This window comes from Brassica rapa, chromosome A05 (assembly GCF_000309985.2).
Source record: "Brassica rapa cultivar Chiifu-401-42 chromosome A05, CAAS_Brap_v3.01, whole genome shotgun sequence".
NCBI classification, from domain to species: Eukaryota; Viridiplantae; Streptophyta; class Magnoliopsida; order Brassicales; family Brassicaceae; genus Brassica; species Brassica rapa.
This window is the reverse complement of record NC_024799.2, coordinates 18,635,559-18,650,536: the sequence shown is the minus strand read 5'-3', so window position 1 is coordinate 18,650,536 and position 14,978 is coordinate 18,635,559. Positions and strand designations below refer to the sequence as shown.

At 29.0% G+C, this 14,978-nt stretch overlaps 1 pseudogene; it reads left to right on the top strand.

Annotated features, from left to right (window-relative positions):
* Positions 1-1,565: 1,565 nt before the first annotated feature.
* On the top strand, positions 1,566-8,219 carry LOC117134241 (annotated as a pseudogene).
* Positions 8,220-14,978: the final 6,759 nt, after the last annotated feature.

The following is a 14,978-nucleotide window of genomic DNA, read 5'->3' as shown; positions in this document are numbered from 1 at the left end:
AGATTTTTATTTGGTTGCTATAAAATAGGTTGGTTATAAGATTTAGTTATATATAATAGGTTGGACTAAAAAATGAAAGAGTCCAAACAACCTTTATAAGTAGATTTATTAAGACTGCTTCCCCTTTAATAGAATAGATATGCGATAATCTATACTAATAAAAGAGATCTTCTAAGGTTCTATATAGCGTTCACATCAGCAAAAAAAAAAATTTCCTGATAGATGATATGTGACATTATTACCAAAAAAGTAAAAAAAAATTAAAAGTAAATACATATATATAAAATAATAATAAGTAAACATACAATTTAAGAAATAAAAAATACTACATTAAACATCTATCTGAAAGAATATATAATAAAATAAATAATAAGTAAATACAATATAAGAAACTTACATTAAACATATATCGTACTATTACAATCTATACTTATAAAAGGGACCTTTTGAGGCTCCATAGAGCATCCACATCAGTGAAAAAAACTTTTTCCGAAAGATGACACGTGGCATTAGGGGTGGGCGTTTGGGTACCCGTTCGGGTTCGGGTCGGGTATTTTTGATTTTTGGGTATTTCGGTATAGAGGTGTAAAAGCCGTTCGGGTATTTTTGTACTTCAGGTCGGGTTTGGGTATTTTTAGTTCGGTTTCGGTTATTTCGGATCAGGTTTGTATATTTTGATTTTGAAGAAAAAAAAATGAAAATTTTCATTTCTCAAATTTCTTGTATTTAAATATATAACTTTTACTTAACTATTTTTTTTATTTTTAATAGATTGAATGGTTAATAGATTTGTACATAACATTTTCAAACTAAAAAGACATTAATTTTGTTATTGTTTTTCAATTTGGATGTAACTTTTTGCTAATTGTTGAAATAAAAAGTTTGACATACATTTTAAGTGAATAGCAAATCATCTTCTACGTAATTGTATGTATATCATATGAATTTAAAGTATGTGTAGTATCAATATAAATATTTTATATAAAATGAAAGATGTAAACTAGAAATATAAGGTTAATTATACATATGTTCGGTTATCTTCGGATATCCATTCAGGTTCGGATATTACCAATTTTGGGTTCGGATATTTCGGATCGGGTTCGGGTGACACTTCGGATTTCGGGTAAAGTGTCCACCCCGACGTGGCATTAATACCAAAAAATCAAAAAATAATTTAATATAAATATATATAAGGAAATATACAATATGAGAAATAGAAATATTACATTAAAAATCTATCGTAATATTACAATTTTGATATAAAATCAAAACAATTAGAATAAATTATTATACTACATAAGAAAAAATAAATAATAAGTAAATATACAGTATAAGAAATAGAAATATTATATTAAACACTTATCGTATATTAGAATAAATAAATATACAATATAAGAAAAACTAAATATTAAGTAAATATATAATATAAGAAATAGAAATATTAAACTAAACATCTAGTGTAATATTATTATTTGACATAAAAGCAAAAGATTAGAATAAATAAATATACAACATAAAAAAAAATAATCAATAAGTAAATATACAATATCAGAAAAGGAAAAAATAAATTAGACATATATCTAAAAATGTATACTAAAATAAATAATAAGTAAATATAGAATATAAGAAATAAAAATAGGTGGATTTGCCAAATATGACTCAAAACTTGATTTTAAATACAAAATTATACCCAAACTTGAATCAAATGCAAAACTAACCTAAAAGCCTTGCGAAATTACAGTCAGCCCCTTTTGACCAAACAAAAAATAGAACTCATTTTTACGAATATAGCCTCGGAAAGTCGTATGAGTCTTCTGAGATACTATAAGTCTCCTGGTGTAGTTGATCTTAAAAATAATTTATAATTAAAAGAAAAAAAAATTTGACAAGTGAAAAATTAAGATCATGTAATTATAAACAGTTTTAAGTAATATAAATTAAGATATAATAAAATTGAATAGTTTTCAACATAGATGAATGAAAATAGTTAATCATGATATTTTTTGGCTTAGGGTTTGACAATATATGTTGTAGTATTGTATGTATTCTTAGGGTTAGATTTTGGAAAGCTTAAATGTTTTTTTGAAACATTAAAATTTTACCTATATGTTTTTATTTATGTGTATATTAAACACTTTTTAAGTTTAATTTGATTTTATGAAGTGTTTAGTTAGTTTATTTTGTTTAGGGGTTATGTTTAGGGTCTAGAGGACTAACATGTAAATAGGCTGGCGATTAGAAGACTTCTCTGAAAGTCTTCTAACTCCCGCTAAAAATATTTTAGTATCCCGCTAAAAATATTGAAGTCTTCTGGGTGACTTACAAGTAAGTCGTCTAGTAAGTCTTCTAATTTACTTGAAAGTCTTTTGAATCGAAAATATTTAATCTAATTGAAATTTTTGTCTTCATATATAAAGAAAAATTTAAACATTTTATCTTCTCCTCTCAAATGGCTGCAGCAAAAATGGAATGTTCCTCATTCTAAAACTCTTCAAACTCTCTATAATCTCTTTAAACTTATAAACACCAAACTTTATTTCAATTTATTGTTTTTGTCTCATATCTTTCTAACTAGTTTATCTTGTTTTGCAGGTTTTTCATCACATGGTTCTCATCTTCCACTTATTTAAAGGTAGATCTACTAATTTTAAATATGTATTTTTGTGTGGTCTATAAAGGTAGATCTATATAATCTTCCACTCATTTTCTCTGTTTTAAGCTATTTGAACGTTTTTGGATACGCATGTTTTTCAGATCTGGATTTGGATATGCAGGTTTTTTAGATCTGGAAGACTTTTGGGACGACGTTTGGGACAACTTACCTGTTAGTCGTCTAAAATATAATCCGCTAGAATACTTCCAAAACGACTTACCTGGAAGTCTTCTGACGGAGTCTTCTCACATGTCTTCCTTTCATAACAGATCTGAGTGTTTGACAAGTTTTTATATCTGATTTTTTTTTTCATTTGGTAAGTTCATGTTGCACAAAGTTCCTACATTTTTCTCAAATTAAAACTCACCAAATCCATTCTAGTCTCTTTGGCTTGAAAACACCAAACTTTATATAAATTTTTCATTTTTGTTCATGTCTTTCTCACTAATCTATCTTTTTGTTGCAGATTTTTAATGAGATGGTTCTCATCTTCCACTTGGATATATACTTTATGTGTTCTATAAAAGTATATCTATATAATTTTTCACTCATTTTCTCTGTTTTAAGCCATTTGAACATTCTTTGATATGTATGTTTTTCAGATCTGTTGTAGACTTTGGAAGATTTATGGGAAATCTTCTAAAATATAATACGCTAGAAGACTTCCGAAAAGACTTCCCATAAGTCTTCCAAAGTGTTCTAAAATATAATTTTTCTAAAAAACTTCTTCTGACAGAGTCTTCTTCCATATCAAGTGGAGTCCAAGCTTGTCTTTACAGAGAAATGATCTATAATAGTTATGTTTCTGGTCTGTTTTTTGATTTGCATGTGTACTCCTTTATTTGTGATTTTATTTGTGAATTTGAAGAGATATTAATAATTTTTTTGGTAAATATGTTCATATTCCACAATATTCCACTCATAGTAAACATCATTGATGCATATCTATCCTATACTAAAAGGAAGATATAGTGAGCAATTAGGCTGTCCACATCATCAAAAATAATCGACCAATCAGCTCATTTCGTTTTTACATATCAGATGGGCTTCAGTCACATCTAGGCTTCACGTTTTTCTTTCATTTGCAGTGGGCTGGATATGACAAACATTTACTTCCGTAGTATCTATAATAATATATAATAACTCTGCCACATGATATTTATGTAATATTGACTGTGACATATCTACGAACCTATGCATATTGTAAATTGACTGCATTTATACAATACAGATATTCTAATGTAGTCTGATAATTTGATATCATCTTTTTTCTTTCTGTCAAAATTATTTGTTTATGTTAACATCAAATAACTATGTTGGAGAAATATGTGATGTGATATGATTATATTGTAAATCTTTAACTACAAAACCGTATATAAACTTATAGAATAGAATATATTACGTAATTCTTGAATAACTAGAACCTAAAGTTTTTATCACTTAAATTTATACCGAACCAAGATATATAAAAGTATACACAATTTTATAAATATATACTTGCAAAAATAAGAAAAAAATCAAATTATTTTTAATAATATTAACCTAATTAAATCTTAAAAGCAATGTGAAACAATTTGAAAGACTTATATTTTTTAAAAAGGATTTCGAAATCGTTGTTGTACACGTCTATGCTTAAAATAATTACTCTTATGTATGAATATATTTTCAGTCTATTAATGGTTATATGTGCAAATGCAACTTGACACCCATTAACATTTATTTTAAAATTTAAAATCACAAATATAAAATCGTACATAAGTTTAGAAATATATTTACAAATTTAAAAAGACGGCAATAAATAAAGGCAATAAATAAAGGATTTATTTATAAATAAAGGAAACTTTCAAACTAAACTTTGATCCTTCCGGTACTCAAAACACAAAATTTATCAATTATGTAACTCAGATCATTCCACAAAATAACATCTTCTTCTCGCTCAGGTAAACGGTGGTTATAATTTAGTTACATGTAGATGAAGTTAAATTAAGCCAGAACATTAACTTATAATATTATCATTTTAATTTGCCAGAAAACTTTTAAACTAAACTTAGATCCTCCGGGTAATCAAAACTCCAAACTTATCAATTATGTGACTCAAATCATGCCACATAAATCTAACCACAAAACTGCCATTATCTTCTCATTTTGGACTTATCAAACCTAGCTTTCAAATAAAATTCATAACGTTGATCAGCTTGATAGATTTGTTTTAGACAAATTAATGTTTTCTAAAATGTTAAAACAATAAAGAGTTTGGAGAATTTGGGAAGTATTATTAGATGGTTCTACTAAAACCATATTAATGATGCAAATATTTTTAAATTAAAAACTCAGATACAGTTTTACTAAACTAATAAAATAGAATTCAATCATATTGTAGTATAATTACATATAGACTATAATATTGAGAATTGAATTATAGATGGGATGCAACTGGTCTCAAAAAATCCTTTAAAACTTAGTAAGGTTAGTAATCAGTTATTAAAAAACCATAAATTATTTGTAGTGGACTTATTTGTATACTATAAAAAGAACTATATTTTAGTATCTTTTTATTAACTAAATATAATAGAACCTGGAATCTCATATATGACTATTTCATTTTTTATAAGAGTTAGTATTGATAAGGAAAAAACACGTATATGGTTTGATAAAAATAAGATAATTCTTTTTTTTTAATAAGAACGTGGTAAAAAAAAACTTAAAAATCTATCTATATAGTAAACAAACTAAAACTCATATTAAAAAAAGTTAACTAACTCTACTATTAGAAGTTTTGTAGGTCAGACAACTGTGATATCATATGAACTTCTTCTTATTTGTATGAATGATAAGTGTTTTCCCTGCACATAACATAAGATAGTATATAGATATATTGTCAATTTAAAAACCATTACAATAATCTTTTTTTATAAACATAATTAATAATTAAATAAATATTAATTTTAAATATATGATAAACTTTTAAAAATATTTGTCTGCACTATTTATTACTGTATTAAATTTTATAAAAACTCACATATTATGAAATTTATCATAAAAGTGATGTATACATAAGTATTGATTTTATAGAAAGAACTGTAATTTAGTATTTTTTTTAATTAATGATTCCAAAAATTATCATAAAAGTAATTTATACATGTGTATTGATTTTATAAAAAGAACTGTATTTTAGTTATTTTTTTATTTACTACATATAATAGAAGCTGGAGTTCTCATATATTATTAAAAAGTTAACTAACTATACTATTAGAAGTTTTGTAGGTAAGACAACTATAATATCGTATGAATTTCTTCTTCTTTGTATGAATGATAGGTGTTTTGCTTGCACTCGCAGGCCTAATAATTTTCAAATAGTATATACATATATCATCAATTCAAAAACCATTAAAATAAATTATTTTTATTTTTATGAAATATTTAATAATTAGCTAAATATTAATTTTTAATATATGATAAACTTTTTTAAATAATTTTCTGCACTATCTATTACTGTATTAATTTTTTTTTAAACTCACATATTATGAATACATTATTTATTAACCGTCTATAGATATTTTACAAAGTTCTCTGAGTGGCTTCTCAAAGTCGGAGAAGGTCGTCCAGAATCAGGACAAGAAGATGAGGATGATGCCTACCATGACCAAATGATAATCGTCGACAATTCATTGGTCCAAGAGACTAAGGATGAGTCATTAAAACAAGTTCTTGATGCTGCGTTTGGTGATGTCAACAAAATAAAGGCCTCCCAGAGTTCCTACACTGATAAAGCTATACTTACACTCCGAAATGATATAGTCGATGAAATCAATGCATATACAATCTCCAAAACCGAGGGGGAGTCAAGAGACTACTACAGTTACGATAGCTTTGAGGTTTCGGAAACTCAATCTAATCAAAATGATACTTTATACGCGATTGAGTATCTCAATTCCATGGAGTTTCAAGGATTGCCTTCTCATAAACTCAATCTCAAAGTTGGGGTCCCGATTATGCTTCTGTGAAACATAAATCAGAAAAAAGGATTATATAATGGTACCCGTATGATCCTAATCCATATAGGCGAAAGAGTGCTTAAGGCAAATATAATATCTGGCTCACACATTGGAAAAGAAGTTTTGATCCCAAGAATTGTCCTCTTGCATGGTGAAACAAAGCTACCGTTCACTTTACGTCAACGACAATTCCCTATCAGATTGTGTTATGCAATGACTATCAACAAAAGCCAGGCGCAAAGCTTAAAAGAGGTTATCATATATCTACCTAGACCGGTCTTCGCACATGGTCAACTCTACGTGGCCCTCTCACGTGTAACAAGCAAAGCATGACTAAAAAATCATCAAAGACGAAGACTCACACAAACAAAAAATGAAGAACATAGTCTACAAAGAAATCTTCAACCGCCTTCGTTCACATGAAAGTAAGTAAAATTTAAACTCAGAATCTCATTGAAAGTTTCTTTAGGGGTTATCTATCTAATAATTTACATTTATCTCCTATGCAGTATTCGAGCTATCAACAGAAATGAATCAGTGTTAAAACTCATTCCCTTATGATGAATACCTCGCTACTTCCAAGTACGTCTCTATATTCTATTAGTTAAGTAAATTGATTCCTATTACTAAGTTATGTTCACTGATTTATTTCAAAATAAATTTCAGGCTCTTTAACTGAAGAAATTTCCATCACATCTGCCACCCTCTCCCTCAAAAATTCTACCATTTTATTTATAATTTCTGCTTCTTTGTTTTAAGACTTTAGCATTTGCTCTTAATAATGTTAATAACTTTACTCTGCTTCTAAATATGATTTATAACAAACTTAAATATTAAAACTGATCTACCAACTGTTTTTAAATTTACATTACTGCTTCCTATGTCAATTAAAATAAACATTGTATCATTAAGTTCCAAAAGCCATCGATAATACTTTTTTTTTCATTCAATGATTATTTTAATCCAAACATTATTTTACATTAAAACATGATTTAAACAAAAATATATTAAACTAATATAATATTCTATTTTAATATTTTCATAGAAAATAACCCGGGCGTAGCCCGGGAACTGCCCTAGTAACAATAATGATACTTAACTCATTGATATAACATATTAAGAATTATTTTAACCATTCTACTCACTCATAGCAAAAAACATCATTAATGCATATAACAATAATGATACTAAAGTCATTGATACAACATTTTTAAGAAACAAATATTTTACCCACACATAGCAATAATCATCACTGGTGCATATTTAAGAGATGAAAACAAACAATAGTAATTAGTCAAAACATATCACAATTTTTACAAGTTTGTGTTAAAAACTTAGTCAAATTTAGTAAAACAAAGACAAAAAAACATATTTAAGAATATGAGTTTTACATATCTTGACTCAGCGTAGAAAACCTTAATAAACATGTTAATATATAATATAAGAATTATAAAAACTACATTAAACATTTGAAAAACATACAGTAAAATAAATAATAAGTAAATATACAATATAAAAATATAAATATTACATTAAACATTTATACGTAATACTACCATTTGATATAAAAACAAAAAAATAGAATAAGTAAATATACAATATAAGAAAAAATAAATAATAAGTAAATATACAATATAAGAAATAGAAAAACTATATTAAAAATCTATCTGAAAATTTATTTTTTTACATTTTTATTATTTTCAAATAATCTTATAAGTAAATATATATACAATATAGGAAGAAGTAAATATACAATATAAGAAATATAAATGTTACATATTATAATAAGTAAATAAATACAAAATATAAGAAAAAATAAATAATAAGTAAATATAGTATATAAGAAACAAAAATATTACATTAAATATATAACGTAATATTATCATTGATATAAAAGCAAGAAATTTAAAATCAGTAAACATACAAGATAAGAAATGATAAACAGTAAGTAAATATACAATATAAAAATGGAAAAACTAAATTAAACATCTATCTAAAAAATGTATAGTTAAATAAATAATAATCATATATACAATATAAGAATCATAAACATTACATTAAACATTTATCGTAATATTACGATCTGATATAAGAGAAAGAAAATTATAATAATAAATATACAATATGGAGAAATTACTTAGGATAGCATTTTTTTTAGTTTTTGTTACAAAAATAACCATCAATGAGAAAAATGACCAAAAGAAATTTTATTAAAGAGTAAAAATATATTTATACCACAGGGTTAACTAATCCGGACTTAGAGTTTAGAGTTAAGGGGTGGAGTTTTGAGTATAGAATTTCAAATTTTAAAAAATAAAATAAAATTAAAATTTTAAAAATAAAAATGGCTATTTTGGTCATTTTCTTTATTGAAGGTTATTTTGACAAAAACTTTAAAATGGCTATTTGAGAGAATTGCCCTACAATATAAGAAAAATAAATAATAAGTAAATATACAATATAAAAAATGGAAAACTATATCAAACATCTATCTGAAAAATATATGGGTATGAATGGTGACCAAGGAATGATGAAGAATAATGCATTCCCTAACATTCCTATAAAAAATCATCATTCACAAGGAATAATAATTCCCTCTCATTCCTTTTTTTTGTAGAGAATTAAAGAACAAAATTATTCCTTGTTAAATTTGAGAATGAACAACCATTCATTTTCATTCCTGCTATTTTATTCCTGTATATTCATTTTCTATTCGTTCCTCTTGTTTCCCGAATGGTCACCAGTCAGACCCAGTTTTCTGGTTTTTTCTAAGGAAATATGTATTCACATAAACATACAATTCAAAATTTTGTTGTTGTTCAAAATACAACGTCCAAAAGAATAGCTATATAGTTAACATTTAAAAATCAAAATAGCCTGCACATAGCACAAATTAAATCCTAGTAATAAATATATATATAAAAAGTAGATTTTTCTCTCTTCTTATGACATGTGGATAGGGGATTTGTTGACATATGTCCTCTTTTTTTGTCTTTTTACATTTTAGATCTTTCTTCTTTTAGATTAATGTAATTTGGTTTACTATTTTCTAATTATACACTTTCTAATCCTTCTTACACTAACCATGAACATTTGAAGTTTGATAATCTATTTTAATCTATTTTATTGTTCAAAAAATTGCAAAACGAATAAAGAAATAAGTAAAAAATATAAATATAATTTAAATATTTAATTTATTCACAGCTAAAAATAACATAAACTTTTGCTATTTTATTATTTTTTACTATTTTCTATTATTTCATTTGAAACTATATATTTATCTTAATATTAATTAAACTAAAGCAGAACATGTAATCTAAACATAAAACTTCCATAATCACAGAGAAAAAAATGCCAAAGTAACACTAACTCAATAAAGGTCTAGAGCTCAAAGGCGATCAAGAACGAAAACTAACTTACCCCACTTTATCATAGAGTGTCTTGGCCAAAACAATCAAAAATCAGTAAAATGTAGAAAGATAATCTTGAGATAAAGCAATCCGTCAAACACAAATGAGTGTGATCAAGGACCAATGCAAAGAACCAAGAAAGCGGGTTAGAGGAAGAATAATCAACATAAGGCCAAAATCACCACGAAGCAGGAAGAGACATACATAACGAACGATAAGCACAACCACCAGCTAAGATGTAAGAAGCACCTCGTAAACTAAACAAGCACAAACAAGACGGCTATACCGGTGAAGCACCACAAAGCTCTGGATAAAAGGACCAAAGCTCTAATAGACTGATACTGCACACTTATACTAAAAGAAGCAAGGGAAGAGAGAACAATATGAGTGAGGGAGAACGGAAGCCAACCCCAAGAAACATGAGCCCAGACTTGAGACCATTAACAATCTTCCAAATCTACAGAGCATACTCGGAGGAGAACACTATCCAAACCTGGAGTGGCAAACATGGTGAAAGGGAGAGTCACATAGACGCAAGCAGCGATGAAAGCTGCAACGAGATGAGGGAACATAGATGGAAGGGTAGACAAAACGAAATCATCAAATTGTGGAACCGTCCTCGAGTTATAGAAGTCAGATCACCAAAAATCATATCTTGAAAACCAAGACGAGAAGAGAGTATCGATGGTAAGCCAACGACGAGGAAAACAACTTCAATGACGACTAAACTATGACTCAACCCAAAGAGATGCATTTCCTAACATCAGCTGAAATCTAAGGAAGAAGAGAAGCATCCAATATTGAATGGAGCAGCCTAAAACGACGCGAGAAACAACCGCACAACTGGGAACTCCTAAACCCGATCTACAACAAATACCAGAAATCTCAAGGTGAAGAAGGTGATAAAGAACAAGAGCAGGAGGTGAGTCTTTTTCGGTGATGATGAGAAACACCACATACCATAAAGGTAAACAAAATACATAGATGTTGAAGACTCATCAATGTTTAAATATGGGAAAAAAGCAAAAACATCTTGAAAATTATAATATGAAAAAATATGAAAAAAAGAAAATTTTGACGCTGAAAGTGTTAATCTTAGAATCAACAAATGTATAGATGCAAAGTTATTGAAATTCAATATATTTTTACTGATAGGCTCAATTCAGTACTAACAAATACTATACAGACAAAACTCAATATTGAAAGAAAAAAAGACAAAATATATTTACATATCACTATTACTACTACATAACACAATAAAAATACTAAATAACGTTCTTAATAAATAAAAGTGACCACATAATTACATTATCCAAAAAATCATAATTTTAATAACAATAAAACAATATTCCGTGCTAACCGCGGACGCTCCCTAGTAAAGTAATAATGCAAATAATATTTTTTTACATTCATTAGAAAATCATTAGAAAAAAACTTCTCTCTCTAACAAACGCTCTCGTCCATCTCTAACATCAAAGCCGTGAAACCCTAACTCCGGTCCGGCGGTGCCGGTGCCGGAGGCTCCTCCTTTCCCCTCATCTCCTTTTTCCTTTGCTCTCTTCTTTTCTGTCTTTCATCTGGTCTCCTTGCTCGTTGATTCTGGGTTAGTTGGGATTTTCCCGGCGGATCTCCGGATCCGTTGGCGTCGCATTCCGGCTCCCTCTGGAACAGCGGCGAGGCTGTGGTGGCGACGAAAGAGAAGTGGGTCGGCGTTTAGAGCTTGAGGATGAGCAAGATCTGATTTTCCCTTTACAGATCTGTGGCGATTCCTAACCGGTGGTGGCGCGTGACTCGGTGTGATGAGTTCTCCGTCATGGATCTACCTTCGCACATGGAGGTGAGACTTTCGGAGGCAAGGATTGACGGCGAGTGAAAGGTGGTTTGTCTTCTGGTTTTCGGGGATAACATGTACCGAAGGTCTGCGACGAAGGAGTGGTCGACTGGAGGAGCTTACCTTTAAGGGGTACGTGGTGGTGGTTCGACATCCCAGCGCCGGCGAAAATCAATTTAGTCGGTGGTCCGAGCCCCACACCGCTGGAAACTTGGATTCACAGTTCCGGTTCGTGCTGGCTACCAAGGCTCGATCTTTCATTCCGGATAGGTTTGTCCGGTTTTATGGCTGAGGATCAGCACGTTGAAAGCTGGTGGTACAAAACTAATGCGGGAACACGCCTAAGGTGATGATGTTGTTGGGTCAAGTTTATCACGCCGATCTTAAGGGACCAACAGCTTGGTATAATTTGTAATCTCGTTTTTAGGATTGTCTCATTAAGTTAGTAAACGTGTCTGTATCATGAGGTCTAATTAGGTGGTTTAAGAGATGGTTTGCTTCGAGTCGTGGAGCTCTCTCATCTCACTGTGGTTAAAAATACAGCATTGTACTCTAGGCTGCGCTGGATCCGAGTGAGTTTTCACCTAGTGAGTGTTCCAGAGTGTTGCTAAGATGCAGTGTTGTATATGTGGTAGAAACATTGTGTGTCAAAATGTCTTGTACCAAGTTTATGGGTGAATGAATCAGTTGAAGTTGAGCAAAAAAAAAAAAAAAAAAGTAATAATGCAAACAGCTATAAATCCACACCGCCAGTCCTTATCAAGGTGCATGTGATTCACATTTCACTTTAATCTTCATTTAACTGATAGGCATCAAAAAGGAATTCTCATTTGATTTCAATGCGATGAAGAGCGAGTACCTAAAATTTCCACGATAATTAAAAATTCAATATTCCTTTCGTGTCTTTTCAAAGTTGTTATCCATTACTATTAGCTTTCTATGTGTGTGAGCAATGAATACCATCTCTGAAGGCAAAAATAAGCATCAGCTAAACCATTTTTGTGGGATTTTCTTTATTTATATATTGGAGTATTGGACTTTTCAAACGTGTTGTGGGTGTCTTGATTCCAAACACGGTTAACACGTAAAAAGATAATATTCCCACCTAATTAAGAAGATTAATATTTAATTGATATCTACTGGAAAAAGTAAAGACGATAATCGACGATATTATAAGATACGGATGAAAATCAGGGAAATTTTCAATAATATCACAATATTTATATGTTCTTTTTTTATGATATAACTAGAAACTTCAAATTCGAATCCTTTAGCAAGGTGATCTGTCTAGATCGATTCTTTTCTTGTGTTCTTATGAGATTAGTTTTAGTTGGTCATGGTTTACAGATTACAACTGGGTTTATTGTTACATGCATCTTGATTAGTGAATTATTAGAAAAACAAAACAAACGTGAACGTATAAGCAAAAGAAACAAATAACTAATGGTCTATACCTATTTTAATTGGTTCAAAAGAATATTTCGTATACGTATATTCAGACATATCAAATACAGTGCCGTGCGAAAAGTTTTAGGGGCCTAAGGCAAGTTTTAAAAATAAATTTTTTACAACCATAATGAAAACAATTTTCTAATATGATATATTATTTTCACTAAATGCACAAGTCTAATACTGTAAAAGAATAAGTTTATAACGTAAATATGTTGTATATTATATCATATAGAAAAAAAATACATAAATTCAGAAAGTGAGTTAATTAATTTTCGTAGAAATGTTTTTTTCTTAAATAAGTCTAAACCACTAAACTAGAAATTATTTTAAATTTTGAGGCCCTAAAAACAATCATATTAATCGGGGGCCTGAAGCGAATGATTTTTTCAATACACTATAGTCACGTTCAAATATACTAATATGAAAGTAATTATGGATGAGAATCCTTTGAAACTAAAGTATAAGGGTAGTTCATAGCTTGATTCACGATGGTTACCAGTAGGATAGTCAGCTATTCATGTGCCAATATATTTCCATAACTCTATATTGTTAGCAAATGGTGCCATTGTCAACGTATAAAAATATGAAAAAAACTAAATATATATGCACATTTTTTTTCGTGGGGATCCCAAGCGGTACCCCACAAAGCTATTCCATCCAGACACGCACGGTTATAGATGGGAAGATGGCCAAGACGACTTAAACTCAGAATGGACATTCCAGCTGAAGTTCCCTTATCACTAGACCAAAAGCTCTTGGTTATATATGCACATTCTTATATATAACTATTTCATTTGAATCAGATGATTCCTCATCGTGATCCCCAGATGATCTTTCATCGTGATCCCCAGATATTCAACCAAGACGTGGTTTATAACTTTATAATAATATTATTATTGTGTCACTTTTTTCTTCGGTCCAAGCCCGAGGCCTCCTTGGTTTTAAAATAACAGTGAGCAAGGCTTGACTCATGATTTTATTGACTGAGTAGCTAAGCTGAAAACCACCACAGTACAATGCTCCCATTCCTTACAAGTTACAACCCTTGTTCAAAGTCCTTGAAATGCATGTTATTGATTTAAGAGGTGGATATATTTTTTGTTTTACATTTTTTAGAAATTTAATTTTTATATTTGTTGTGCTTTAGTCATATTTATGTTATTCTTTGTATAGTATTTGTTTTAAATGATTAATAAAATGTTTTAATAATTGTATTAAAATAGTTGAATCATACTTATATCAATTGGTTATGTTCTTTTTTTAATAGAATATAGATAAATGGTTGACAAAAAAAGATTTAAAAGCAATAATAATATTTTTAGCCGACAAAAGAGTAAAATGAGCTCAATATTTTTACAAATTAAACAATATCTTTTTCTTTTTCATAATATTTTTTAAGAAAATAATTCTATTTTAAAATTATAACCAAATCGTAAGAGAAGATTTGGGTGGCCATTTCATTATCTGCCAGGCTCTCTCCCAAATATAAAAGTTTTTCATCACGTCGAGTTTTGCAGAAAGTAGGTAAACAAGTCAATATGAACAAAGAAAATACTTTTGTAAAGGCCTTGACTTAGAGAAAAGGACATCCCCAACCTTCACAGGTAAGTCATAAGGGGTAATACTTCATAGGATTA